The 27,673-nt window shown below is 40.3% G+C and overlaps 1 protein-coding gene across 3 annotated transcripts in view; it reads left to right on the top strand.

Moving 5' to 3' along the window:
* LOC140483912 (hyaluronan and proteoglycan link protein 1-like) overlaps nucleotides 1–27,673 on the top strand; it is a 280,903-nt gene that overhangs the window by 141,023 nt on the left and 112,207 nt on the right. The window contains exon 1 of one of the 3 annotated variants that reach the window (XM_072582724.1): nucleotides 11,486–11,636. The exons of 1 other annotated variant lie outside the window; for it this stretch is intronic. The gene's annotated coding sequence lies outside the window, so the exon portion shown is untranslated. One more of the 3 variants, XM_072582734.1, reaches the window with a different exon arrangement.

Here is a 27,673-nt window from a genome sequence, read left to right as displayed (position 1 = left end):
TTTTGAATTTATTTTTACATATTTATATTGAATAGCTTCAGTTAGTATCAATAGATACTTTGTCTGTGTTGCATCGTTAAGTATTTTTATTATTGTAAATAGTTTTGGAGGAGCAAAAAAACAATGGACACATAAGGAAATACATTGAAACTAGAGCCTAGAGGAAATAGCTGTGATACACTTCACTGGATGAAAACTGTTAGCAAAAGCAAAATAGGAAGTGTAAGATGATAATTGCATTAAAAGACTATCGACATCACAGCGAGTATCATGTTCTGTTATCAAAGATTAGCTATAAATTTAGTATAGATAAGGGAAATGCATTCTTTGGTTTCATTATAACTTCAAAGAATATTGAGTGATGTATCTAACCTGACTTTATGCCAATAAATGATTAGGTTCTAGTGCAGTACTTTTGAGCTAGATTCAATATTAGGCAAAATCAGGCAGCAAATTTCCTCAGAGATCATAAAGCAGACTTTATGAATTTGTGCTCCTGGCAAGGAGATTTGACACGAAGAGAGGAATTCAAGCATTGAGGTCAGGCTTTAGAAGATACATAATAAGAATGTAAATGCATTTAATAAAATGTCATATATCTACCTATTGACTTAGGTAGATATAACGTTAATTTACCCACCTTGGTGCATCCAGACATTATATCACATGTGCTGTGCCTGGAGACAGTTTCTTGTTTTATGATCTACTTTGTTTCATCTTGGCAAAAGTGAGGACTACAGATGCTGGAAACCAGAGTTTAGATCAGAGTGGTGCTGGAAAAGCACAGCAGGTCAGGCAGCATCTGAGGAACCCTGATGAAGGGCTTTTGCCCGAAATGTCGATTTTCCTGCTCCTTGGACACTGCCTGACCTGCTGTGCTTTTCCAGCATCACTCTGATCTAAACTTTGTTTTGTCTTGAACCATTCTCATGGTGTTGTTTGTCAGTGATGAGCTGCTATTGTTTTCCACTTGAAAAGCTAGAATAAGAATCAAACTTATCCTGTTGGCATTACCCTGAATCACACTCTAACTATTATCTGTGCTAATCAGCTCCCTTATGTAAATAATATTTCCAAACTTTATAGAACATAACCACTCAGATAATTTGCTGGATGAAGTTTTTGGATTAACTTCACTTTTCCTTACTCTCTTTGAAATGAACAGGAGTCCTTGTTCTGGATATTGTTGAGCTCAGTCCACAGCATTATGATACTTTCAGATTTCATTCAGTCTGAAAGCACTAAATTTCTTCCATCACAGGTCCATCAACTTACAATGATTCCAGGTTCAAGAGGTTAGGATGGAGTTCAACTTTTAGTTTGTGCATCAGATGAATGATACAACTGTGCTGCCTTCTCAATGTTTGAGGAAAGAAACACACGCTATTTCACAGCCATGCCTTAACAACATTTTACCTGCAATTTGTAAAATGCTTAACTTTAAGAGCAGCTGCATGTTAGGGTTTAAAGAGTGGAAGGCTATGATGTGGCTAGTGAAGGAAGCATAGGTTGATTAGCAAGCAGGGAGTTGCATATTTTATTGGGGCCAGCAAGAATATTCAGTCTCATAGGTATTTCCCACATTTTCAGAGCAGTCATATAGAACCTCTTTTAAGGATATACACCCATATAGACATTCTTTGTCTGCTAGTACTTGGAAAAAAACAATGTAGGAAGCCAATTTGTACATGATATGCTAAGCTCATTGCATCAATTTTCAGAGTGCTACCATCTCCTTCCTTTCTTGTAAGACACCAATAATTCAAATATATAGAAAAATAAATAGGAAAATGGCTAGGTAGATACGCTTAAGCTAAATTTAAGCATTCAAAGAAATAAAACAGAGTATCCTTTTATTGAGTTAACATTTGAAATTTCATTCAGTCATCGGATACATTTTAATAGGTGAGGATTTGACAAATGTAGCCCAAGTATATCAGGATTTGCTGCAACTTTATCCTGTTACCAAATCAGAAAGCCTCAGAAGATGTCCAAAAACATAACATTATAATTTAATGACAGCATTATGCCTTAGGTACCTCCTTTGAAGCAGCGTGAGCTAAAAACACTGCCAACTGCACTTCAGTCTTGAATTGTGGAAAGGTAGTTCACATGCACATGAAAATACAAGTGAAAGGTTCCATTCACCACAGCTTAAGTACTGTCAAAAGTTTAACTTCAGTGAAGGGCTGACTGTTCTTTAAACTCTCTGGTCTGTTAATTGTAAGCAGTTTATTCAAGAACTTTTAAAATATTTAAGGTTGCAATGTAAAATGTTCCTGTTTCATTTGGTGGTGGTTACTACTACTGCAACTGCGAAGCTCAAATGATGATCTCATGTCCAGTGAACAAAACCCAACTGAGGTTGGTTTGGCTTCAGTTATGCTGTATATTTTGTATCATAGCATGTGTGGTGTATTTTATTCCATTCAACAAAGAGACCAAGAGGTTATGCGAGAAGCAGCACCGGGCTTACCTTAAATGAAGGTGTCAACCAAGTGAAACTACAAAACAGGAAAAATTACTCATCAACTAATGGAAACACAGTGCAATATACAGGCTACAACCAATGAAACAGATCTAAGCTCTAAAGTCCTCCCACATGCAGTCAACAAATGTGATGGACAATGAACAAACTCATAGAAGGGAGAGGCTCCACGAATATCCGCATTGTCAATGATATCAGAGCAAAAGACAAGATTAGAGTACAGTATTTGCATCCATCTTCAGTCAGATGATGATCTGTCTCTGCCTCCTGCTGAGGTCCACAGCATTACAGATTCCTGTCTTAAACCAGTTCAGTTTACTTTATGTAATATCAAGAAATAATTCAAGGCACTGGATATTACAAAGGTGATGTCTCTTACATTCCAACAACAATACAGAACACTTGTGCTCCAGAATTAGCTGCAGCCTTGCCAAGCTGTTCCAGTATAGTTACAACACTAGTATCTGCCTGGCAATGTGGAAAATTTCTCAGTTGTGTGTCCTGTGCACAAAAAAAGGATAAATCCAACATGACCAATAATCAATGTGATTGAATGAGTCATCCGCAATGCTTTTAAATAGCAGAAGAATAACCTGCTCACTGACGCTCAGTTTGGGTTCCATGAGAAATTACTACAGCCTGATTACAGGCTTGGTGCGTAGACAACAGAGTTGAATTCCAGAGGTGAGATGGGAATGACTGCCCTTGACATCAAGGCCACATTTGACCAAGTGTGGCATTAAGGAGCCTTGGCAAAACTGGCTTCAATGGGAATCATGGGGGAATCTCTTTGGGGTTTGGAGTCATATCTGGCACAAGGGAAGAAAGTTCTGGTTGTTGGAGATCAATAATCTGAGCTTCAGGATATCACTGCAAAAATTTATCTAGGTAATGTCCTGAGCCCAACCACCTTGAGCTGCTTTATCAACGATCTTCTTTTCATCATAAGGTCAGAAGTAGGGATATTCACTGACAATTGTACAATGGGTAGCACTATTTACAACTCCTCAGATTCTGAAACAATCCAAGTCCAAATGCAGCAAGTCCTGGCCAACATTCAGGCTTGGGCTGACAAGTAGCAAGTAACATTCACAGCTCACAGGTACCAGGCAATGTCCATCTCTAACAAATGAAAATGTAACTGTCTTCCCATGACATTTAATATTATTAAGCATCATTGACTTTGTCACTATCACCATCCTGGGCTTGTCATTGACCAAAACTTCAGTCCATATATATTGTGGTTACAAGAGCAATTCAGAGGCTAACATATGAAAACATTTGTCTTTTGCCTGAATATGAATAGCAGATTACAAAAGACATTACATGAAAATCTGAACAGGATTTACATGATGGAAAGGTCATAATGTGTGACATGGGGCAGCATGGTGGCTCAGTGGTTAGCACTGCTGCCTCACAGCGTCAGGGACCCAGGTTTGATTCCTACCTCGAGTGACTATCTGTGTGGAGTTTACACATTCTCCCTGTGTCTGCATGTATTTCCTCCGGGTGCTCCAGTTTCCTCCCACAATCCAAAGTTGTGCAGGTTAGCTGAATTGGCCATGTTAAATTACCCAAAATCAGGGGTTAATATAGGATAAGGGAATGGGTCTGGGTGGGTTACTCTTCAGAGAGTTGGTGTGGACTCGTTGGGTCAAAGGGCCTGTTTCCATACTGAAGGGAATCTAATCTAATTTAGAGTGTTGCTGGAAAAGCACAGCAGTTCAGGCAGCATCCAAGGAGCAGTAAAATCGACGTTTCGGGCAAAACGTCGATTTTCCTGCTCCTCGGATGCTGCCTGAACTGCTGTGCTTTTCCAGCACCACTCTAATCTAGACTCTGGTTTCCAGCATCTGCAGTCATTGTTTTTACCTAATCTTATCTAATTGCCTTCCCTAAAAATATAGAGGGTTGGCAAAAAAAGTTAGGGAATTTTGTAAAACTCAGAATTATACCTTCTAAGCCACAACTAGATACATGGGAACTGCACATTCTGCTCCAAGCCACTCACTATCCGGACTTGGAATTGTATTACCATTTTTTGTAACCTGGGACTTCCTCTCTAACAGGGTTGTGGGGACATCAATATCAAAATGACTGCAGCAGTTCAAGAAAACATCTCCTGCCCACCTTCTCAAAGACAACTCGTGATGGTCATTAAATGCTACCCAAGCCAGCTAGGCCAACATCCTATGAATGAGAAAAAGATTGTTATAATTTAGATGCACTACCTGCAAGGATGGCAGAAGCACACTCAATTGTACTTTTCAAAAGAGAATGAGTTTTGTTTGTTCATGGGATGTGGGCATCACTGACTACACCAGCATTTATTAGCTGATTGTAATAGCCCACACAGCAGTTGAGGCTAGCCACATTGCTGTGGTTGGTAGACAAATGGCAGATTTCCTTTCCCAAAGGTCATTAGCAAATTTGATGGGTTTTTATAACAATTTCATCAACTTTTTTGATTGAATTACAATTTAACTATCCACCATGGTGAGATTATGAACCCAGCATGGGAATATGGATTTCTAGTACCATGACATCTCTACTCAGCCACTCCATCCCATTCCTTCCTTGAACAGAAGGAATTGCAGGATGATGGGAAAGGCCAAGGGAGTGTATTTAATTGATAGCTCTTTCAGAAAGCTTGCATAAACATAATAACAAAAAGGCCTCTCTCTATGCTGTAAAATTGTCTATTTCTATAGCCTAAATCCGCAATCAGGTAATAGAGGATCTAAACTGGATCAGACAAAAATGATCTATTTACCTTCTCTTGATTTTTTGAGATAATCTTCCAACTGAGTATCCTTCCACACTCAATTATCATAAAAATTTACAGTGAAGTAAGTCTAAGCTCCCTTGTTTACAACATTATCTGCTGTATTCTGGTAAGAAGCTAAATGGCTTGAAGCTTCATCAAAATGTTATGGAGAGAAGGTAAGTGTGAAAGAGAATTGGAGACAGCGGAGTGGGGGGCGTGTTAGGTGGGTGGTGTGTGGATGAATGGAATGGCTAGTGGATAAGGTGGAAGCTGGGTAGAGAGGCAAGTGGTGAGGTGGATAGTTGGATGAAGAAGGGTTATCAGGTTGGGTCAGTGGGAGGGGGGTAAGGGAGGGGTTGTTGGGGGAGTTGGAGGAAGTAAGTTTTATTGTTACCCAGGTGTTAGTGTAGGACGTTTTTGTTCAGCATTCCCTCAGCATCTAATCAGGTGAGTAAGTTAGAACTGTCCAAACTCTAACTCACGGTCAAATATTTTGTGCAAGTTCTTGTGTGAGTTAATTCAACTCTATTAAAGGACAGTACTTCAAAAAATGCTTAGCTGTGGTATCAATTGTCAATAAATACTCTTCATTTCTTGATGGCAAACCTTATCTCAGGGTTAATTGCTTTGGAAGGTTAACAGATTTAGATTAGATTCCCTCCAGCGTGGAAACAGGCCCTTCAGCCCAACCAGTCCACACCAACTCTGAAGAGTAGCCCACCCAGATTCATTTCCCTCTGACTAATGCACCTAACACTATGGGCAATCTAGCATGGCCAATTCACCTGATCTGCACATCTTTGGATTGTGGGAGAAAACCAGAACACCCAGAGGAAACCCATACAGACACAGGGAGAACGTGCAAATTCCACACAGACAGTGGCCCGAGGCTGGAATCGAACCTGGGACCCTGGTGCTGACAGGCAGCAGTGCTAACCACTGAGCACCTCAGTTAAAGAGATAGTTAATATCGAATAGAAAATATAACTCAATCATTTCTGCCTCCAGAACTTGAGTCTTATAGTTGAAATAAATAGCTTGACCAAATCAGAAGGCATTTCTTGTTCAAATGGAATTTAAGTTAGACAACTTCAAAAAGTAATAGCCTGTACAATCTATTCCAACCAATAATCAACCTTCCAAAAACAAACATGGTTATGTAAAAAAAAGAGATTGAACACTCAATTTTGAATTAAATTGCCCTACATGTTAAACAGGGAGAGGAAGAATCAAAAGAAGCTGATCAACAAATTGAGACTAAATTCTGGATCTCACTCCCAAAATCTCCAACTTTTACCTTATTTGCTTCCTTTGAGACACTCCTTAAAACCCATTTAAGAGATATCAACGTATGATCCGGGCTGGAATTTCAGTGTAGTTCTACATGAATGTGGCATTGTTGGAAGTATTAAGTTTTTTGCCTTAATCAACAACACTAAACCAGATTGTCCAATCATGATTGTTTATGTAATTTGGCTACGAAATTTCCTGAGATTTCAAGGGTAGCTTTACTTCAAAAATAACATAATTGCCTTTAAGTACTTTAGGAAGTCTCGAGGTCATGAAGGGTTTCAATAAACACAAGTACTTTAGTTAACATTGGTAATACTTTTGTTCAACAATAATGATTTCTTAAAACTATTAGTATTCTTACTGAGAAGAAATAAATGAATGGCAAAGACAGAATGTTATCAGTTTTATATTGTTTCCTGGAAATTGTACTTCAGAAATATAATTTACATCAAACTTGGACTTAAGTGAAGAATTACCATTTGAATACTAAATTATATTTTCATAAAGTACTATTTCACAGCATTACAGAGAATTTTATATATGCAATCTTTATAAATATTATTGTATTAATTTCTCTGTAAATGTATTCATCACAACTTCATTTCTTTTGACAAAGGGGCATTGTGTCGAAGATATATTGCTATCCTGATGAAAAAAAAATATGCAGGATTTATACTTCTAAAATTCGTATTACTTCTATATAAGTTCTATGGTACTAACTTATTTATTTTCTCATTTTCTTTTTTATTAATTTTTGAATATTCTTTATTGCAGAATGCATAATTTATCTAATCTGACATCACTATTTTTGTCTGATTAGCAATGTTCATAAGTAGGCCATTTAGGAACTAGACTATGCCTAAGAATTACCACTCTTTAGCACTTTCAAGGTAAATTCCATTGATGTGGTTTAAATATTTCTGAAATCACTCGATTTTGGCTTAAATATGTTGTCATTGGCAAACGTTCAATTCTTAATAATTTGAGGCCTTGTTAGATCAACTTTACAACAAGGTAAATACATTCATGTATAAATAAGAGTGCAGATTAAACTATTTTAACTCACTGAATCCATAATCTTGTTTGTTTCACATCAGCTCTAGTTTTTCATCCATTTATATTTTTCTTCAAATTGTCCATTTGATTATGATAGTTTGACATGAGCTGTGACATTCAGCATAAGCAAAACTAGTGTGAAGCTGGCCTTAAAGGAAATCAAAAGGCATGGGAGCAGAATGAAGCCAGTCAGTCCATCAATTCTGCTTCATCATTCAATGAAATCATGGCTGATCTGATAATCCTGAACTCCACTTTCCTGCTTTTTCCCTCACAACCCTTGATTTCCTTACTGATTAAAAAATGTTTCTCTCAGCCTTGCATATATACTTAATGACCCAAGCTCAACAGTTCTCTGTGGTAAAGAATTTAATTGATTCACAACCTTCTGAGAAAACAAAATGTCCTGATTTTTTTCTTAAATGTGTGACCGCTTGGTCCCCCTGGTCCTAGACTCTCCCACAAGGGAAAACAACCTTTCTGCAGCTGCCCTGTCAAGTCCTCTAAGAATTTTGTATCTTTCAATAAGCTTGCCTCTCATTGTTCTATATTCCAATGGAAAGAGAGATTTCCTGTACTAAGTATGCTTGTCTCTAATATCACCATTTCTAAATGCTCTGGTTTAATTATTTCTAAATCACTTGATTTTGTCCATTGGCAGAAGTTCCATAGACACAGTGCTTGAAAGTACTGGCGAATTGAGTCCAGTTATTGTATCTTAACTCTTCCCATAACTTATGTTACTTTCTACGGTCTTTTGGAAAGCCACAATGGGTGAATGGGTCAGTGGCTGTATGAATAAATAGGTAGGGCAATAGATGGGTGGGTAAGTGGGCAGAATAGCAGGTGGGACAACCAGGTCGGAGTGGTGTATTGGTCAGTGAGAATGGTCAAGAGGACATGCCAGTGAGGAGGTGTACCTTGAAAATGTCAGAACAAGGTAAGGGCATAGTTTGCAGGTCAGAGGAGAGTCCAGTTGGGTTCATGGTGTCAGGTCAGGTTTAATCGGGGTCAGATTGTGGTGGAGGCTAAGGGGATGATGTTGGCGGACAGTCAGTTTGAAGAGTTTCAGTGGTACAAACACAGAGATTGTTGGAGAAACTCAGCAGGTTTTGCAGCTTCTGAGGAGACGGAAACTGCCTCCAGCCAGCTATGACTCTTCTTCAGAATTCAGAACTTCCAACTACCAGACCTGCAGAGTTACTCCAGCATTCTCTGTGTTTCAGATTTCCAGCATCTATATTTTCATCTTCTTTGGGAGTTCAGTGGTTATCAATTCTATTCTACCTTTTGAGTAGCAAAGTGGCACAGTGGTTGGCACTGCTATCTCACAGTGCCAAGGATCTGGGTTTGATTCCAGCCTTGGGCTACTGTTTCTGAGTTTGCACATTCTCCTTAGATTTGTGTGGATTTACTCTGGGTGCTCTGGTTTCTTACAAGTCCAAAGAGACAGGCCATGTAGATTAGCCATGGGAAATGCAGGATGATAGGGTGGATTGCTTTTCAGAGGGTCAGTGTGGACTTTGATAGGCCAAATGGTCTGCTTCCACACTGCAACGATTCTGTTTTATAATTCCCTGGGTGTTAAAGCAGGTTCCAATTCTCTCATGTTAATGGTTATCCAGGAAAATGAGATGAGGTAGAACCCTTGCAATGGCAACAAATATTGCACATCTCTCCTGTACGTGCTAACACCACAGGGACAGCATATGAATCCGTCCCCAGTTGCACTTCAGTTCTCCAGCTGTTCCACTAGAGGAAACCATAATATTGCGGAATAAATGAAAGTCAGCAGCAAAGGAACAAGCCAAACCGTTGATTTACAGAGAACAAGTGAAACATGAAATGTGTCAAATAGGGAAGGGTTACTTAACGGAACATGACAGGGGCATGGACTGCAGCGGTTAAAGGAGGCAGCTCGCTACCCCCTTCTCAAAGGCACTTAGGGACAGGCAATCAGCGACACCCAGATCCCACGAGTCAGTAAAGACAGACTTGAATCCCAGTGCTGGATAAGTTACTTTGGAGAAAGAGAAGCGTCTATAAGTATCATAAAATATTATCGCAGAGACTTTAATGATTTAATTTAAATATGTTTTCCAATGAGCAGTCTTATATTTCAATGTGCACGTAGAAAATTGGTGCCGTATTATAATTTAGATCTTTTGAGGTTGAGTTGACCCTGCTTGTAGCACACCGAAGCCTAGACATTAATCACATCTCTGTGTCCTGTCTCACTAACACAACACAGCAGTGAGAAACCCGGGTTAATAGGTTTGCTCATTAGTGCACTATGGTTTGGCATGTTGAAAGGGAAGGGCAGTGGTTGAAAGTGCTGCTATCTCAAACTGCCCATCTCTGCCGCGGGAAGCAGGGAGCGGGCGGGGCCGAGCCCTGGGTGGGACCTCCCTCACCTTTTAGTCTCCTGCCAGAGGCAAACAGGAGATCAAACTCCGGATCAAACAGGAGATCAAACTTCTCTTGGTGGGGGGAAACAACTCAGAGAACAGAGAGATGTTGAAAAAGGATTAAAACCACCCCGCCACTACACACGCACACAAGAAATAATGTCCTGTGAATTTGAGTAGAAAGGAGAGGGCATTGGTAATGGTTACGTGCCCATCAATAAGATTGCCCAAAGTCCAAAAACGCTGAGGGGAAAGCATCTGGACGCCTCACTGCACCGTTCAAACCAATGGTTAGGTGGGATTCAAAATAAAGTCTTCCCTTGTTCAGTACCTGACCAGGTCCAAGGAGAAAGGAAACCAAGGCGGGGCCCCAGACTGTGCAATCGGCTCTGCCAAAGATGTCTGGGGCAAGCCTGGCCCCATTAAAAACCCCTACCTCCGCCTTCTTATATTGGCCTGGGGAGACAGCAATGGGCGAAGCTGCCCCGCTCCCCACCGCCCATCCCCCCCGACACACACACACACACACTGTCTGGCGGGATGGGGAACATGCTCCTGCCGGTTTATAGACGCTGCTTGTGGTAAGCGGAAAACTAGCAGAGATCAACACTCCGGCAAAACGATTCGGTGCGATCGCCCGGCCGTGCATTTGGCCGCGAAATCAGTTCCCGCGGAAAACGGCACATTTCATTTCCAGAAGGACACAAAACAAGAGAACAACTTCTCACTTTCATGAAACTCATAGTCGGGTGGTCGGCAGGGAAAAGGCACCGCGCGGGTTGTTTCTAAAGTTGTCTCTCGAGGAGAGAGGAAAGCAATCCTGAATTGGGCGAATTTAATGAAAAGTGCATTTGTAAGGAAGTCACAGCCGACTCTCAAAGAGCGCACTGTGCTGAAGTATGAAGTGACTTCCTTTTACTGGGCAGACTGGCTGAATGCAAACCTGACTTATTATTAGCTCTGACTGTTAACGTATGTATGTTCTGCGATGTTTTCTTGGTGGGAACGTTGCATTGAACGCTCAATGCTGTTAGACATAGGAGCCCAGTTACATCCCTGGGTAAATAGAGAGAGAAAAAACCGGACAGCCCACACACTGTGCCAGGGTATCCTGCGTTAATCACCGCAGTTACACAACCCTGGCCGTTGTCAGTGTGTGGAGCCAGTTCAGAATAAACAAGCGAAGGAAAGAACAGTCACTAAGACCGCGTTTGAGCTCATAAAACACCTCTGTGTTCCTGAGGAGATCTGCCTCTGCTGTTCCTGGCTATCTCTTCAGACCTTTCCTTCTTAATCGAGTTTACCCATCTCCTATACATTACCGAACTCTCCACCCATGTTGCTGGTCTCACTTCCCTATTTCATTATTGGTTAGGATGAGGTAAGGATTGTATTACAATCAGATATAACTTCACATTTCCCACCAATAGTTCTCTTGCTCTTCGAAACTTTACCCGTTAAAGTTTCTCGACTATTTCTGAGCCTCACAGGCGGACGTAACTGTTTAATGACGTGGTGGCCATTTCCTCCGGGTGGGGAGAAGTGTCTTCCTCCTTAATGGACCAAAATCCCCCACACCCAGAGCAACAGGCGGGCATTCAACAGTGAGGCAGAGGCCAGCAAGGTGAGCTGAATTCAGTCTACACCTCCACTCAGCTGGGATAAGCAGGGACAGGCACTAACAACACCTGCAAGTTTAGCTGCAACTCCGAAAACAAAGTGTTTTTTTTCTCTTTTATAATTTTGACAGGATTGAATCTCCGCGATAGCTGTCACGTAAGTGTGATCCGTATGTTAGAACTGTGTAATGCGCTTTGCAGAAGGTTAAGTACAGGGATGGTGCTCTGTTAAGTGACAGGGGTCCAGATGGCAGTGTTAACGCCGCACAGTCTCCCCTTCTCCCCCTCCCCTTTAGATAATAACTCAAGTGAAGTTTTGTAAGGAAAGTAAATATTTCACTTTTGTTTAAAAGAGCCGGTGCATTGAAAAATTTTAACTCCTCGCGCACTGTAGCAGGCCATAAGGTGGCTGGATATTGATGCTGACGGAGAGAACCGCCGTCCCCACTGTACATGCAGGTGGGATTTGGGAACGGCGTGGCCCGGGGACAGTAACTTTACAAAGCCAGCATAGCGGGTATCAGCAGCTGGGAAATATTTGGAGGGAAGATATAGTTAATGGTGCGATTGCAGAATGTTTAGGCCATGTGGATTTCATTATTGAATTCCTCTTGTTTATATTTGTCGGCTGTCCAAGATTAGAAATTAGCCAGCTTTTAGTGTTTTGAACGCAAAGGGTTACTGGTCAAGCACCCACATGGTTGGGGAATGGCTGCGCGGTACAGGCTTGCTGCTGGTCTTATTTGATCAGATTTGATGTTTGTCGAAAAGGTTCGTTGTCATCTGTCACTTCAGCTTTTCGGAGTCAAGGGCTCCACTAAGTTTGGAGTCTGTCCACTAGGCATTAAAACAAAACGGGATTTACTCCAGATCCCAGCTCGCCCCAATCAGAATCGCGAGAAAAATATGTAAACCACTCTGGGGAAAGTTATGTGCAGCTAACTATTATTAATATTGGCACCCGGTGTCATTGGTGCTCTGTTCTGATGGAGAGTCGCCGAACTGGGAGCGTTACCTTTGCTTTCTCTCCACAGATGCTGCCAGACCTACTGAGTTTCTCCAGCGCGCTCTTGTTTGTTTCAGATTCGCAATTCTTTGCTTTATTTCACTGGCGTTCTCTCGACTCTCCCCGATTTAAAACATTTATCGAAATGCTGTGACACGTGTTATATTAATTTCTGGCCACTCCGCATTCCCTCATTTTTGGCATCCGACTAGCTGAATGCAGAAACTGTTCATTTAGGGATGTTATTTGCACAGCTTTTATTTTGTAATTTTAAGAGCAGGGAGAGGCATCTGCTAAACAAACCATTGTGTGCAACGTGTAAGGGAATCCAGCAGTTTCATAATGCCCTCCTTTATTGGAATGAATGGGAGGGTTTGTGTCTGTTGACAGTACGGTGTGTGTATATGTTTGTACATGTACGGGTGTGAAGACATTTTCCATGGCAGCTCTGCGCCACCTACTGCTCATGTAACCAATGTTTGTAAAATCGGCTGATCACCATCCTCACGAATGCCATCCCCCCCACCCATATTAATTAACAAGTTACACCGTCACATCTTCGTGCAGCTTCGAATTAGGGGGGAAAATGGGGATTGGTTTGCACTGTGTAGCAGTCTGACCCTTTCAGCTGCATTGTGTCAAACGTTAGTGTGAATGATGCAATTAAAAAAAATACAATCTGTATCTTTTGCCAAAGGAAATGGAGGACATCCCCCGAGTCACTGAAGACGTTTGTTTGGTCCTTTCCCGTTTTGCAGTTGACTGCAGTAAACTACCAGCGTTCCGAATCCAGATTTCCAGCGTATCCAATCATGCTACAGTGTCATCCCGAATCCCTACTCCAGACATAACACAAGTGTAAAACGTGAATCCAAGAATAACATGTGCTCTCATGTTGAATAATATCATGCCAACACGTGCAGTCACCTTTGGCACACTTACAACATTTTTTATAAAGCACATTTAAGATAATAGAATATTTGTAATTTACACTAAATAGTTGGAACATAAATACACTGAGGCCCTTTGGCAAACTCAAGTATTTAATGTAATTCAGCTGTATTCCAATATCTGGACAATGTGGCCATTGGCCCTGGTAAACATTTTAAAAAGCTGCTCTGCAAAGCTTTGAAGGACACCTTCCTCTCTGATTCCACAGAGTATATTGTGTCAAGATAGCATTTATCTAAAATAGAAAAATAAATTCTCACAAAAGAAACCTATTTAATGCATCCAGCTTGTGGCAATTCTTTGGAAGCATTATCCAATTAGTCACGCTACCTTGCTCTTTCCCCAAAGGCTCTGTATTTTTCGCCAGTTCATGTACAGACCTAATTCCTTTTGAGAGTTAAATCAGTTGGTGCCATATTTGAATTAATGCCATTGTGACGACAGCACAGACCACTAACCACTTAACACCATACATCAGCATCAAATAATGTACAGCAAACTGATAAGTCAGTAGTGCACAGCCCCCCTGCCAGAGGCTGGAGTTTTTGTTGGGTTGTATTTTGTTTCTGCACAATCTGCCCAAAACCAGTCAAGCCACAAAATACCATGGAATTCCAAGCACAAATTATAAGTTGCATACAATGTGTTTCCTCAAATTTATGCATGAATTTAAAACCATTGTACTGGATATTAGGAAGATTCACAAAACCAATCATGCTTCCAGACTCAATTAATCTCTGTGCAGTTTCCTGATTATGGGTCATCAAGAAAGCTTTAAATATTAAGGGTTTTTTTCAGGCCCTGGAAAACTGATAGATGCCTTTTAAAAGTTTCTTTTTTAATTATTCATAAAGTGATTGCTGTCAGTTACAACCCTGTAACTAGCGTTACTTAACATTGTTTGAAACCATTTCCGTCATTTAAAGTTGGATATTAACAGGTTGTAAACTAGAAACCCTGATTTAAAATGCTATTTTTGTGATAAACCCACTTCAACCTCATTAATCAAACTGCATCACACTACCTTTTAAAAATATATCAAGAATATTTTTTAAAAGTCTTTTGAAAACTTTCAAGTATAAGGTCAGTTCACTGAAAGCAGGAAATGTTGAACAATCTTAATTGATCATATGATATTGAAATCAAAAGATGATGAAGTAGTTTCCATTTATGTGACTCCCTTTATTTTGAAGTCATCATTTTCAGATAGGAAACTTTTCACATGAAAACAAATTTTTCCTTCTGCATTAACTTATGAATATTGGTGCACTAGGAGAAAATTATGATGGGTCAACTGGCCTTCTTCTGTGCTATGACCATTTGATAATTTTATTCCAATGTATTGTACAGTTTAGTATCAAGCCTACAATGTGAAATATTGCAAGATATATATTTTGAAACTTAATGAACAATCAATGTCAGATTGAACTTCTCATTGGCGTGAAATTAATTTTTAAAAATGCTTACATGTTGGCAGTACTCAAGTTTGCAGCTAAAGGGCGTCATGAACTCAAAACAGTTTCTCTTTCTGATGTTTAGCTGCTGTAGATTTAGATGCTAATTTGCTGAACGTAGTCTACCTTTCCTGAAGGATTCTTGCTATAATGGATAGATTAACCAGATACAACACATATAAGCAATAGTTCAAGATGGTGAGATCATATTTTTGTTTTACATCTTAAAACATGTTTTAAAGGCTGTGGTAACAGATTAATAATGTCCAGCCTTTTCTTTGTATAATAGCACCAACTCTGGCAGCTCTAGTGTAATATGGTTTCACGGTTTTCACTACTTATCGACATGCTCTGCCTGAATCCTTTAATCATTAATGTGGTTGTGAAATAATGATACTAAAGCAGAATTACAGTGATTTTAATTAGAATGCAACACTGCTTCTGTGATTCATTAAAATACTGTGACCCCAAATTTTCCAGACAGACATCATTACATGATTTTAATTATTTAATGTCCGTTATTTCTGGTCTTGTTCGAAATTAAAATTCATTTGGAAAGCTGTATCAATGTTAGATTAAATTAATGAATTCTAAAATTTTACTGTTCATTTCTCAATAATTGTCCTAAACCTTGGGCTGTAAACAGTTAAATCACAAATATTGGTATGATGTAATTCATGCAACATCCACACAGGAAAAAAGTTGAAACAAGATGTTAACATGAGTGATCATAACAATGCATTGACAGCTCTAACTGCAACCTTGGCAAAATATTCAATGCTTACATGTAAAAGCTTCATTCTGTAATGGCTGGGATTCGTCTTATGGAGTACTTAGTGGAATGCACATTCGGAAACCTGAGGCAGTGAGAATTTCCAAAGGGCTGCAGATGTTTTAAATGGAGTTGGTACTGCCATCAAGTGGCAATAGATAGAATTTCAGCCAAAACATATATTGAACCATAACAAAGGTTTTTTTAAGAAAAGCATGTTTTTATTTTTTTATTCATGGAATATGGGTGTGCCTTGTGAAACCAGCATTTATTGTTCAACCCAAATTGCCTCTTGGAAAGTTGTTTTCTTGAACTGCTGCAGTCCATCTGGTGTTGGTGCACCCACACTGATGTTTGGAAGCAATATCCAAGATTTTAACCCACTGACAGCAAAGGATCAGTTATATATTTTCAAGGCACGGTGGCCTCCTATGCTTGTTTTTGCAGGCTCTAGAAGATTTGGAAGGTGCTGTCAAAGGAGCTTTTGCAGTTGGATGCAGTGCATTTTTAGATACACACCATTGCCATTCTACAATAGTACTGACGGTGAGAATGAAAATTGAAGGTGGTGGATAGGGTGTAAATCATGTGGGATACTTTACCCTGGATCGTGCAGTCATCCAGGACAAGGATGTATATTAGTATGGTTGAAGGATTGGCTAACTAATAGAAGACAATGAGTTGCAATAAAAGAGGAATTTTCTGGATGGCAAACTATAACTAGTAGAGGGCTACAGGGTTCAGTAGTGGAGCACTTATTTATGATATATGTTAGTGACAGATGGCAGAAATCAATGTATGACCACCAGGTGGAAGGCGAATAGTGAGAAAGGAATCTACTAAGGGGTAGAGACTTGCGCAAAGACTTAGCACTTGGAATATAATATGGGAAAATGCAAGAAGAAACAAAAGCACTGAATATTATTTAAATGGGGAAAGAGTGCAAAAAGGTTCAGCACAGAGGGATTTGTGGGCCCAAGTGTATAAATCACAAATAGCCATGTTCAGCAGGCAATTGGAAAGGCAAATGAAATGTTGGCCTTTATTTCAAAGCAAGAAAGATGGTGTTAAGGATTATCAGATAGGTCATGGTCTCATTGAATGGCAAAGTGGACTCAATAGGCCAAATGGCCTATTTCTACTCTTATAATTCACTGATGAAGGGTTACACACCTCCTGATGCTGCATCCTGCTTGTCAACCAAGGATTTTCAGCAATTTGCTACCTTTAGAACACAGTTTAGAAGATATCACATCCACAGATTATCATTTAGTTTATCTGTCAACCAAGATCTGTTCAAGCAATACAGAAAATGTATGCATTCGCATTGCCAATTATCACAGTAATGGGCAAAACCAAAGAACAGCAAGATTGGAATCTTCATTCACTGAGGAGGAGTTGCTTATTTTTGATTGCAAGAAGTGCCAGGTGAATGTAAGTCAGGTCAATTTTTTGGACTCTATATATTGAGATTGCAGAATTCATCCCGACCCAGATAAAGCCAAACATGTGGGAAAAATGCCTTCCCACTAAATAAAGAAGGCAAGAGATATGCTTTTAATTCTTCAACTTATTGGCACCTTACATTCCAATCTTTTCTGCCCAAGTGTCATTGCTGAGAAAACTCCTAAGAAAGACATAAAATGTATTGCAGAAGGATCATCAACATATGTAAAGTCTCTTAAACAAGTCTTGTCAACAGAAAACTGTACTCTGATGTACTACAAACTAAGAAAGAAGACAATCCTCAAATCAACACTTTGCAGAAAGGATAGGAGCATGTATCGTGTGAAGTATTGAATTAAGTGTATCCAAAAGTCTACTTCAAGTATAATCCAATTATTCCATCATACGATTGAAATATTTGTTCTAGAATTGGGTATAACAAGATTTCATACTTAGCTGCTCAGTCAGTAATTCATTATGGAAACCAATCAAAAACATTGGAAAGGATTTGCCACAAACTACTGATAAGTGCACCACCTAGACTACATTTGCTTCTGGTACAATTACAGGTCTAAAACTTGGATGTCTCTACAAGAGATGGTACTAAAACTATCACCTCAGACACACATTGCCAAGTCTAAATAAGGATGCAAATGTTCCATTGATTCTACTAGCATTGACAAGGAGGAGGAAGATGCATTCACAATCAATCTATTGCATTTTGGTCATCAAAAATGTGACCAGCTTCAAGTGGAAACAGCTAATGACCCACAACTGAAGGAAATGTGTTATCAGTGTATCAGTGAAGGGTGGCCTGGCACAATGGCCCAATATCTTGACATCTTTAAAGGAAAACAAATACTTGTCATCAAAGTTCTTCACCAGGGCATATTGGAACATTTACACCAATAACATGTGGGCTATGACTAGCACATGATATAGTCTGTTAGCATAGCTTAACGGTAACATCCAAAGGTTCGTGACGATATAGTATCCATGGTATAGCCATCAGCCACAGCAATGTCGAAAGCCTGTACACCCTCATGTGATTCCATCAGTCCCTTGGTCCAAAATCTATTGATCTATTCACCATGAATGGAGAACACTTTATGTTGGAAAAGAAAACAGGTGGTCTGCATAGAAGGGATTTCCTTACGTGAGGGAAGGCAGATTTTATTAAAGTAAGGCAGGATTTGACAAAAGTAGACTTGAAACAGCTACTTGTGGTTACATCTACAGCAGAACAATGGAGGGCATTCAAAAAGTAATTGTTGAGAGTGCAGAGCCAAAATGTTTCCCTTTGGGTGAAAGGAAAGAGAATAAGGCCAGAGAACCCTTCATGTCTCAGAATATTCAGGACTGAATAAGAGGGAAAGAGAGGCTTTCAACAGATACAAAAGGAGCAGATCAATGGAGGCCTTAGTGGAGTATGGAAAGCACAAGAAGAATTTAAGAAAGGATTAGGAGAGCAAAGAGGGATCAAGGAAATGCACTCATGGTTAAGTTTAGGGAGAATATTTGGTAAGTATATCAAAGGGAAGAAGATGACCAGAGAAAGAGTAGGGCCCGTTAAGAACCAAGGGGACATTTTTATGGAGTCAGGGAACATTGGTAGCATGTTAAATAATTACTTCACATCTGTCTTCATTTGGAAGAAAGAATAAAGAGGGACAGAATTCAAGAACAGGGCCTGTGAAGTTCTTGAGTAGTTTGACATATGGGATATTGGAGGTTTTGGCATGCTTAAAAGTGGACAAATCGCCAGGTCCAGATGGGTTGTAACCCAGGCTATTGTGGGAGGCAGGGGAGCAAATTACAGAGGCCCTGACCCAATGGGCAGATATTACACCTTCGGCAATTGCAGAAGAAGGTGCTGTGGGGTAGACACAGACCAGGGAATTACAGACCAGTGAGTCTCACATCAGTAGCAAGGAAAATATTGGAGAAAATCCTTAGGTACAGGAGGATGTAGATGGATTGGTCAAATGGACAGATGAATGGAAGATAGAAAGTAACCCTGGAAATATAAGGTTACTTTAGCATAAACAAGAAAAACGAGTACTCAATGAATGGCAGGACATTAGGAAGCTCTGAGGAACAGAGGCATCTTGGGTACAAGTCCACGTATCACTGAAAGTGGCAGGACGGGTTAATAAGATAGGTAATAGGGCATACAGGATGCATTTACTTAATCAGTCGTGGCATAGACTATAAGGACAGGTTGGTTATGTTAAAGTAGTACAAAAACTTTGGTTAGGCTGGAGAACTGTATGCAGTTCTGGTAACTGCACCAAAGCAAGAATGTTTTTACACTGAAAGGGAGATTTACCAGGATGTTGCTTAGGATGGAGCCGTTTAGCTATGAAAAGAGGCTGATAAGCTTGGATTTTCTTTAGAGCACAGAAGGCAGAGGGGGAACCTGATTGAGGTTTAGGATTGTGAGGGGCGTGGACCTGTTGGATAGAAAGCAACTGTTCCCCCCCCCCCCCCCTTTATTGTAGTATTAATAATGAGGGAGCTACTTTTAGAGTGAAAGGCTTAGAGATGAAAGAGAGTGATAAGAATCTAAAATACAGTGTGTGGGGGGCTAGTTAGGGCAAGAAACCTTGCCACCTTCAAAAAATACTTGGATGTGAACTTGAAATGCCATAACATTCAAGTCTGTGGGCCCAGTGCAGATAAGTGGGAGCTCTGATGAAGTGTCACTGGACTCACAATGTTAAGTCTGCTTTCTCCCTACAGATGCTGCCAAACCTGTTGAGCTTCACCAGCAATTTCTGTTGTTTCAGATCGCTAGTGCCTTACATAGTTATAGCAAGAATCCCCATTCTTATATTCCATTCCATTCAAAATAAAAGACATTTAATTTACCTTCATGATTTCTTGATTAAATTGTATGCTATCTTTAACTCTTTTTCTAAGGAAACATCTCATAGGCAGATTTTGTGGAGACAGAAGGGCAACAAGAAGCATTACTTCAAACATAATAATCTTTGGATCACTCCTGGTGCCAAGTCCTAGTGAGTGTATAAATACAAAGAAAGAGAAGATGATATTTGGCTAGAAAGTTGATACAAGAAGGAGAGCCTTGGGATATTGGGTTCGATTTGGAGGGGGCTGAGAATTACACAGCCAGATACGTGCAGCACCTCAATAGGGCTGGGACAAATATCTTTCTGAGATGGTTTGCTGGTGCTGCTGGGGAGGGTTTAGAAGAATTTGTCAATGATATGGGAAACATGATGCAGCATTTCAAAAGGTAGGTTCAAAAAGTAGTGGGAGTGACAGTACAAGAGTAAGCAATAGTAATGAGGATGGGTTCGCTGAGTTGGTGGATGGTTGGTTTGACATGAAGAGTGGAAGAAAATGAAGAGGTTCAATTTCTGTATGGGTTGAGGTCACCATGAAATCTCCATCTTCTCAACATCACCCTTGCCTAATGTACGGTGACTGACAAGTTAAATTCACCATTTTCTTTAATGAGAAAGTGGTCTATGGTCCTCAGGAACTTTGGTGATTTCCACTTTCAGAATGAGTAAGAGTTTAGAAGGCATGGAAGGCATTCCAAGGTCATTACGTTCTTCTCAATGTTATGACATGGGGTAAACTCTCTTGCTTAATTTAAAACCAGCAACACAGAAAAGATTTATCCCATGCAGTAATCTGAAAAAACCAAGTGGCCAAGAACTATTTAAAGTAAAATTTAACAACTTTATTTCTTAAAGTAAAACAGAGAATAATTAACTAACTACTATTTACAATTTCTCTCCCTAACCTAACTTTTACCTTCCCTTCTATAATACTAGTCCGATAAAATTCCCAATTAAGATTTACACTTCTTATCTCAAAACCAAACATGTTTTGTCTTCGGATTTTCCTGTGTCTTCTTTTCTCCTTGTTAGGAATTTCTGCATCACAGGTTACTGATTGGAAAGGTATCTCTTTAAGAGAGCTATTTTTCAGCAGTCTATTTACATTGCTGAGCTTGTCAGTTCTCCTCTCAACTGTTCAATTTTCCCAGGTCTTATACTCCATAGCATTGGATTGTGTCATTGGCTTTTAAGATTGCAGATATAGTCAATTCAAACTTGATTGGAAATTGACATTTTTTGTTGGGTTTTAAACTGATTGGCCAAATTCAAATTTGTTTTGTCTCCAGGCAAAGAACTACTCGAGTTGTTCAACTCAGTGTTAAATACATTGTTGCCTTATTGAGAACACTTGGTGCTGTGTCCGGTAGTTCCGCTGTTTTTAACTCTCTTAAAAGGAAACCCATATCTTCATAAAATCAATAATCAGAAGTTGTCAAGGCAAAGGCAGGCATGTGGCGTTAGATTGCAGATCAGCCAAGATCTCACTAAATAATATACAAGCTAGAGGAACAAAATGGCAAACTCCTGCTCCTAGCTCCAGGAGCAGTTTATCAAGGAGGATGGATCCACTTTGGAGGGGTAGACACAAATTCACCAGCGTTATGCCAGGGAAAGAGAAACTTTGCATGAACGTGGATTGTATTCAACTAAGAATTCAGCAGTTAGACCAAGAGAGCTCAACAAGCTACATAAATTGAAGCTATCAAAACTGAAATCTTTGGATTTTCCTGAGGTGAGGTTATCAGCATATTTGGGATTCAGAAACAAATATCCTATCTGAACAGTAGAACAGGCAGGAACTGAATGAACAACTCCTGTTCTAATATTCCCACCAAAATTAGCAAAGGCTGACCTGATCCATTACATTTCATACAGGATAAAAATACAACAGAGATTGTTGAGGATGTTACCAGGACTGCAGGATTTGCATTATAAGGAGTGGCTGGATAGGCTGGGGCTTCTTTCACTGAAGTGTAAAAGGTTGAGGTCATGTAAGAGGGGCATGGATAATGTGAATAGGAAAGGTCTTTTCCCTACGGTGAGGGAGTTCAAAACTAGGGGGCATATTTTTAAAATGAGAGGAGAAAGATTTAAAAGAGACCCGAGGGGCAACTTTTTCACACAGAGAATGATTCATATGTGGAATGAACTGCCAGAGGAAGTGATAGATGCAGGTACAGCTACAATATTTATGCAGTCAAAGTCATAGAGATGTACAACATGGAAACAGACCCTTCGGTCCAACCCATCCATGCCAACCTGATATCCCAACCCAATCAAGTCTCACCTGACAGCACCTGGCCCATATCCCTCCAAACCCTTCCTATTCATGTACCCATCCAAATGCCTTTTAAATATTGCAATTATACTAACCTCCACCACTTCGTCTGGCAGCTCATTCCATACACGTACCATCCTCTGCATGAAAAAGTTGCCCCTTAGGTCTCTTTTATACTTTTCCGCTCTCACCCTAAACCTATGCCCTCTAGTTCTGGGCTCCCCCACCCCAGGGAAAAGACTTTGTCTGTTTATCCTATCCATGCCCTTCATGATTTTGTAAACCTCTATAAGGTCAGCTCCCAGCCTCCGATGCTCCAGGGAACACAGCCCTAGCCTATCCAACCTCTCCCTGTAGCTCAAATTCTCCAACCCTGGCAACATCATTGTAAATCTTTTCTGAACTCTTCCAAATTTCACAACATCTTTCCAATAGGAAGGAGGCCAGAATTGCATACGATATTCCAACAGTGGCCTAACCAATGTCCTGTACAGCCGCAACATGACCTCCCACCTCCTGTACTCAATAATCTGACTAGTGAAGGAAAGCATACCAAACGCCTTCTTCACTATCCAATCTACCTGCGACTCCACTTTCAAGGAGCTATGAACCTGCAAGGTCTCTTTTTTCAGCAACACTCCCGAGAACCTTGCCATTAGATGTATAAGTCCTGCTAAGGTTTGCTTTCCCAAAATGTGGGACCTCACACGTTTCTAAATTAAACTCCATCTGCCACTTCTCAACCCATTGGCCCACCTGATCAAGATCCTGTTGTAATCTGAGAGGTAACCTTCTTCGCTTTCCACTACAACTCCAATTTTGGTGTCATCTGCAAACTTACTAACTTATGCTCACATCCAAATCATTTAAGAGGCATTTGGACAGATACATGACTTGGAAAGGTTTAGAGGGATATGGGCCAAATGCAGGCAAGTGGGATTAGTTTGGTTTTGGAAACTTGGTCCGTGTGGACAAGTTGGACCAAAGGGTCTGTTTTCTGTGCTGTATGGCTCCATGACTATGACGAAGAAATTCAAAGAATTGCCGCAGGTCTCAAACATTAGCACTCCCGATATGTGAAAACAAGTCAACACTGGCCATCAGGAAACCATCTTTGTAGATATTTGTCTCCAGAAACAATAATGGATTGTTAATTTAACCAAGTCTCTACTTCTTGGGTAATGACAGAAGATGTCAGTTCATATGTGCAGCCTCTGATAAGGTATGGAAGTAGGGAGGATGGGATTCCTTAACAGGTGAAATTGCTGAAGAATTTGGAATACTGGGTGTTATTCCCTGCAGCAGACATGGCCTCCCCTACTGAGCACAAGAGCTGCTGACCTCTGATTGTCTGGTACTCTCAGTAGACAGAACATCAGCCCAGGGGAGTCTTGATTCCAGGGGAAGCCCTCTGTTGTACTCATCACTACCTGATCGGCTGACGTTCAACAGATCTTTCTGAAAAGAGGCAGGATGGTCTGTCCCCTGCTGGCCAACTGGCAGGCAAGACCACCAACAGCTGAGCAAGGTTCTGTCTTTAGTTCTGTGATGGGAAGGCAAAAAATTCATTGATCCGGGTCAAACACAGTAAAGACAAAGTCTTTCTTCACTGTTTAGCACAGATCATTTTTCTTATGTTCTCCTAATCAATGTGTGGTTTGTGGGAAAGAACCCAATAGCCCATCCCTAAGTCAGCAACTATAAATTTTGAAGAATAATTCTTTTGATTTAAAATTAATAGTTTGAGAGCTGGGCTTGGCAAGGCAAACTTTGGCAGCTGTCACATTGCATAATAAAGAACAATATTGTATCCCTTACATTCCAACAATAATCAGCTACAGTAAGCTCTCTATAAAGCCCTGTCTTCAGTAATGTAACACATATAACTCCCATGCTAACAGAAAACTGTTATACTTTTGTTCCCTCATGTGCCTTAATTCAGCACTCACCTCTGTGAGAAAAAAAGAATTATCCGACAGAGGATCTCATTCACCCCAAGCTCTTCTGCACCTAAAGTCAGAAGTCACACAACACCAGGTTATAGTGCAACAAGTTTATTTGAAATCACAAGCTTTCATGATTTAGGTGAAGTCACCACCTGATGAAGGAGCAACGCTGCAAAAGCTTGTGATTTCATAGAGTCATAGAGATGGACAGCATGGAAACAGACCTTTCGGTCCAACCCGTCCATGCCGACCAGCTATCCCAACCCAATTTAGTCCCACCTGCCAGCACCCGGCCCATATCCCTCCAAACCTTTCCTATTCATGTACCCATCCAAATGCCTCTTAAATGTTGCAATTGTACCAGCCTCAACCACATCCTCTGGCAGCTCATTCCATACACGTACCACACTCTGCGTGAAAAAGTTGCCCCTTAGGTTTCTTTCCCCTCTCACCCTAAACCTATGCCCTCTAGTTCTAGACTCCCCAACCCCAGGGAAAAGACTTTGTCTATTTATCCTATCCATGCCCCTCATAATTTTGTAAACCTCTATAAGGTCACCCCTCATTCTCCGACGCTCCAGGGAAAACAGCCTCAGCCTGTTCAGCCTCTCCCTATAGCTCAAATCCTCCAACCCCGGCAACATCTTTGTAAATCTTTTCTGAACCCTTTCAAATTTCACAACATCTTTCCAATAGGAAGGAGACCAGAATTGCACGCAATATTCCAACAGTTGCCTAACCAATGTCTTGTATAGCCACAACATGACCTCCCAATTCCTGTACTCAATACTCTGACCAATAAAGGAAAGCATACCAAACGCCTTCTTCACTATCCTATTTACCTGCAACTCCACTTTCAAGGAGCTATGAACTTGCACTCCAAGGTCCCTTTGTTCAGCAACACTCCCTAGGACCTTACCATTAAGTGTATAAGTCCTGCGAAGATTTGCTTTCCAAAAATGCAGCACCTCGCATTTATCTGAATTAAACTCCATCTCCTACTTCTCAGCCCATTGGCTCATCCGGTCCAGATCCTGTTGCAATCTGAGGTAACCCTCTTTGCTGTCCACTACACCTCCAATTTTGGTGTCATCTGCAAACGTGCTAACTGTACCTCTTATGCTCGCATCCAAATCATTTATGTAAATGACAAAAAGTAGAGGACCCAGCACCGATCCTTGTGGCACTCCACTGGTCACAGACCTCCAGTCTGAAAAACAACCCTCCACCACCACCTTCTGTCTTCTACCTTTGAGCCAGTTCTGTATCCAAATGGCTAGTTCTCCCTTTATTCCATGCGATCTAGCCTTGCTAATTAGTCTCCCATAGGGAACCTTGTCGAATGCCTTACTGAAATCCATATAGATCACATCTCTTGCTCTGCCCTCATCAATCTTCTTTGTTACTGCTTCAAGAAACACAATCAAGTTTGTGAGACATGATTTCCCACACACAAAGCCATGTTGACTATCCCTAACCAGTCCTTGCCTTTCCAAATACATGTACATCCTGTCCCTCAGGAGTCCCTCCAACAACTTGCCCACCGTTGAGGTTAGGCTCACCGGTCTATAGTTCCCTGGCTTGTCTTTACTGCCCTTCTTAAACAGTGGCACCACGTTTGCCAACCTCCAATCTTCCGGCACCTCACCTGTGACTATCGATGATACAAATATCTCAGCAAAAGGCCCAGCAATCACTTCTCTAGCTTCTAGGGTACATCTGATCAGGTCCTGGGGATTTATCCACCTTTAACCGTTTCAAGACATCCAGCACTTCCTTCTCTGTAATCTGGACATTTTGCAAGATGTCACCATCTATTTCCCTACAGTGTATATCTTCCATATCCTTTTCCACAGTAAATATTGATGCAAGATATTCATTTAATATTTCCCCCATTTTCTGTGGCTCCACACAAAGGCCGCCTTGCTGATCTTTGATGGACCCTATTCTCTCCCTTGTTACCCTTTTGTCCTTAATATATTGAAAAAACCCTTTGGATTCTCCTTAATTCTATTTGCCAAAGCTATCTCATGTCCCCTTTTTGCCCTCCTGATTTCCCTCTTAAGTATACTCTAACTTCCTTTATACTCGTCTAAGGATTCACTCGATCTATCCTGTCTGTACCTGACATATGCTTCCTTCTTTTTCTTAACCAAACCCTCAATTTCTTTAGTCATCCAGCATTCCCTATACCTACCAGCCTTCCCTTTCACCCTGACAGGAATATACTTTCTCTGGATTCTTGTTATCTTATTTCACACAAACCTGTTGGACAATAACCTGGTGTCATGTGACTTCTGACTTTGTCTCCACCCAGTTCAACACTGGCACCTCCACTTCAAGGCTAACATCTTCTGTAGTTGACATGGGTCAATACATTAGCAGACCTCTGACAAATATCAGAATACTAATGGTAAGGCTTATAAAGATGAATGAAACAGAAAAGAATGATAATTCAATTATAAGAAAAAGAAAATGCTATAGAAACTCAATGAATCTGGCAGTACTTGTGGGGAAAGAAACGGAGTTGCTGTTCTGAGCTCGCTGTAACTGTTTCAGTACTTATTTCAGATTTCCAGCATCTGCAGTATTTTGGTTTGATTAGAGATAATTCAACATTGTGTGAGACGCTGGAAAGAAAGAAACACTTTGCATTAGAGCCAATTACCATAGCATTCATTATATAGAACATGAGATTAGATAAATATCCTGTATTTTTATTTTGTTTGAGACAAGGAAAAAGCTTTGTCCAGTTTATTTCATCTCCTCATAAAAACAAAGTAAATGATAATGTAGCGTTTATGGTGCCTGTGGCATGAGTTGGCTTCATTTGTTCAATATTCTTTACTACATCTTTGATTTATGTATTTTCATTTTGTTCACTCACACATAAATCCATCATTTTAACTGAGTGATGAAGTGTAAGGGCAGTATGACATTTTAATAAAAAATAAGGAAGGTGGACAAAAAGGTAAAAATAAAATACAAACTGCTTTTATGCTAGTTTTTAACTTCTTCCTCAACAGAAACTTATAATTATAAAATGCCTAGTGGAACTTTGCAAGAATGTTGTCAAACAAAATCTAACACAGAGCCAAACAAGGAGACATTGGAGCATGGAACAAAAGTAAAAAGATAGTTTTTCTTGTAAGCGTGTGAAAAGAGGAAAAAGAGGCATAAAGAATGAAGGAATAAATTCCACAGTTTAGAAACTAGGCAGCTGGAGCCTTGACCACCAATTGTAGGAGGAGTCAGTGACATATAATTAGACTAGAAATCCAGAATGCCAGGCTAATGTTGTGGAGATGATGGGTTC

Source organism: Chiloscyllium punctatum, chromosome 2 (assembly GCF_047496795.1).
Source record: "Chiloscyllium punctatum isolate Juve2018m chromosome 2, sChiPun1.3, whole genome shotgun sequence".
NCBI classification, from domain to species: domain Eukaryota; kingdom Metazoa; phylum Chordata; class Chondrichthyes; order Orectolobiformes; family Hemiscylliidae; genus Chiloscyllium; species Chiloscyllium punctatum.
The sequence above is the reverse complement of the archived record's forward strand: the minus strand, read 5'-3'. Positions and strand labels throughout refer to the sequence as shown.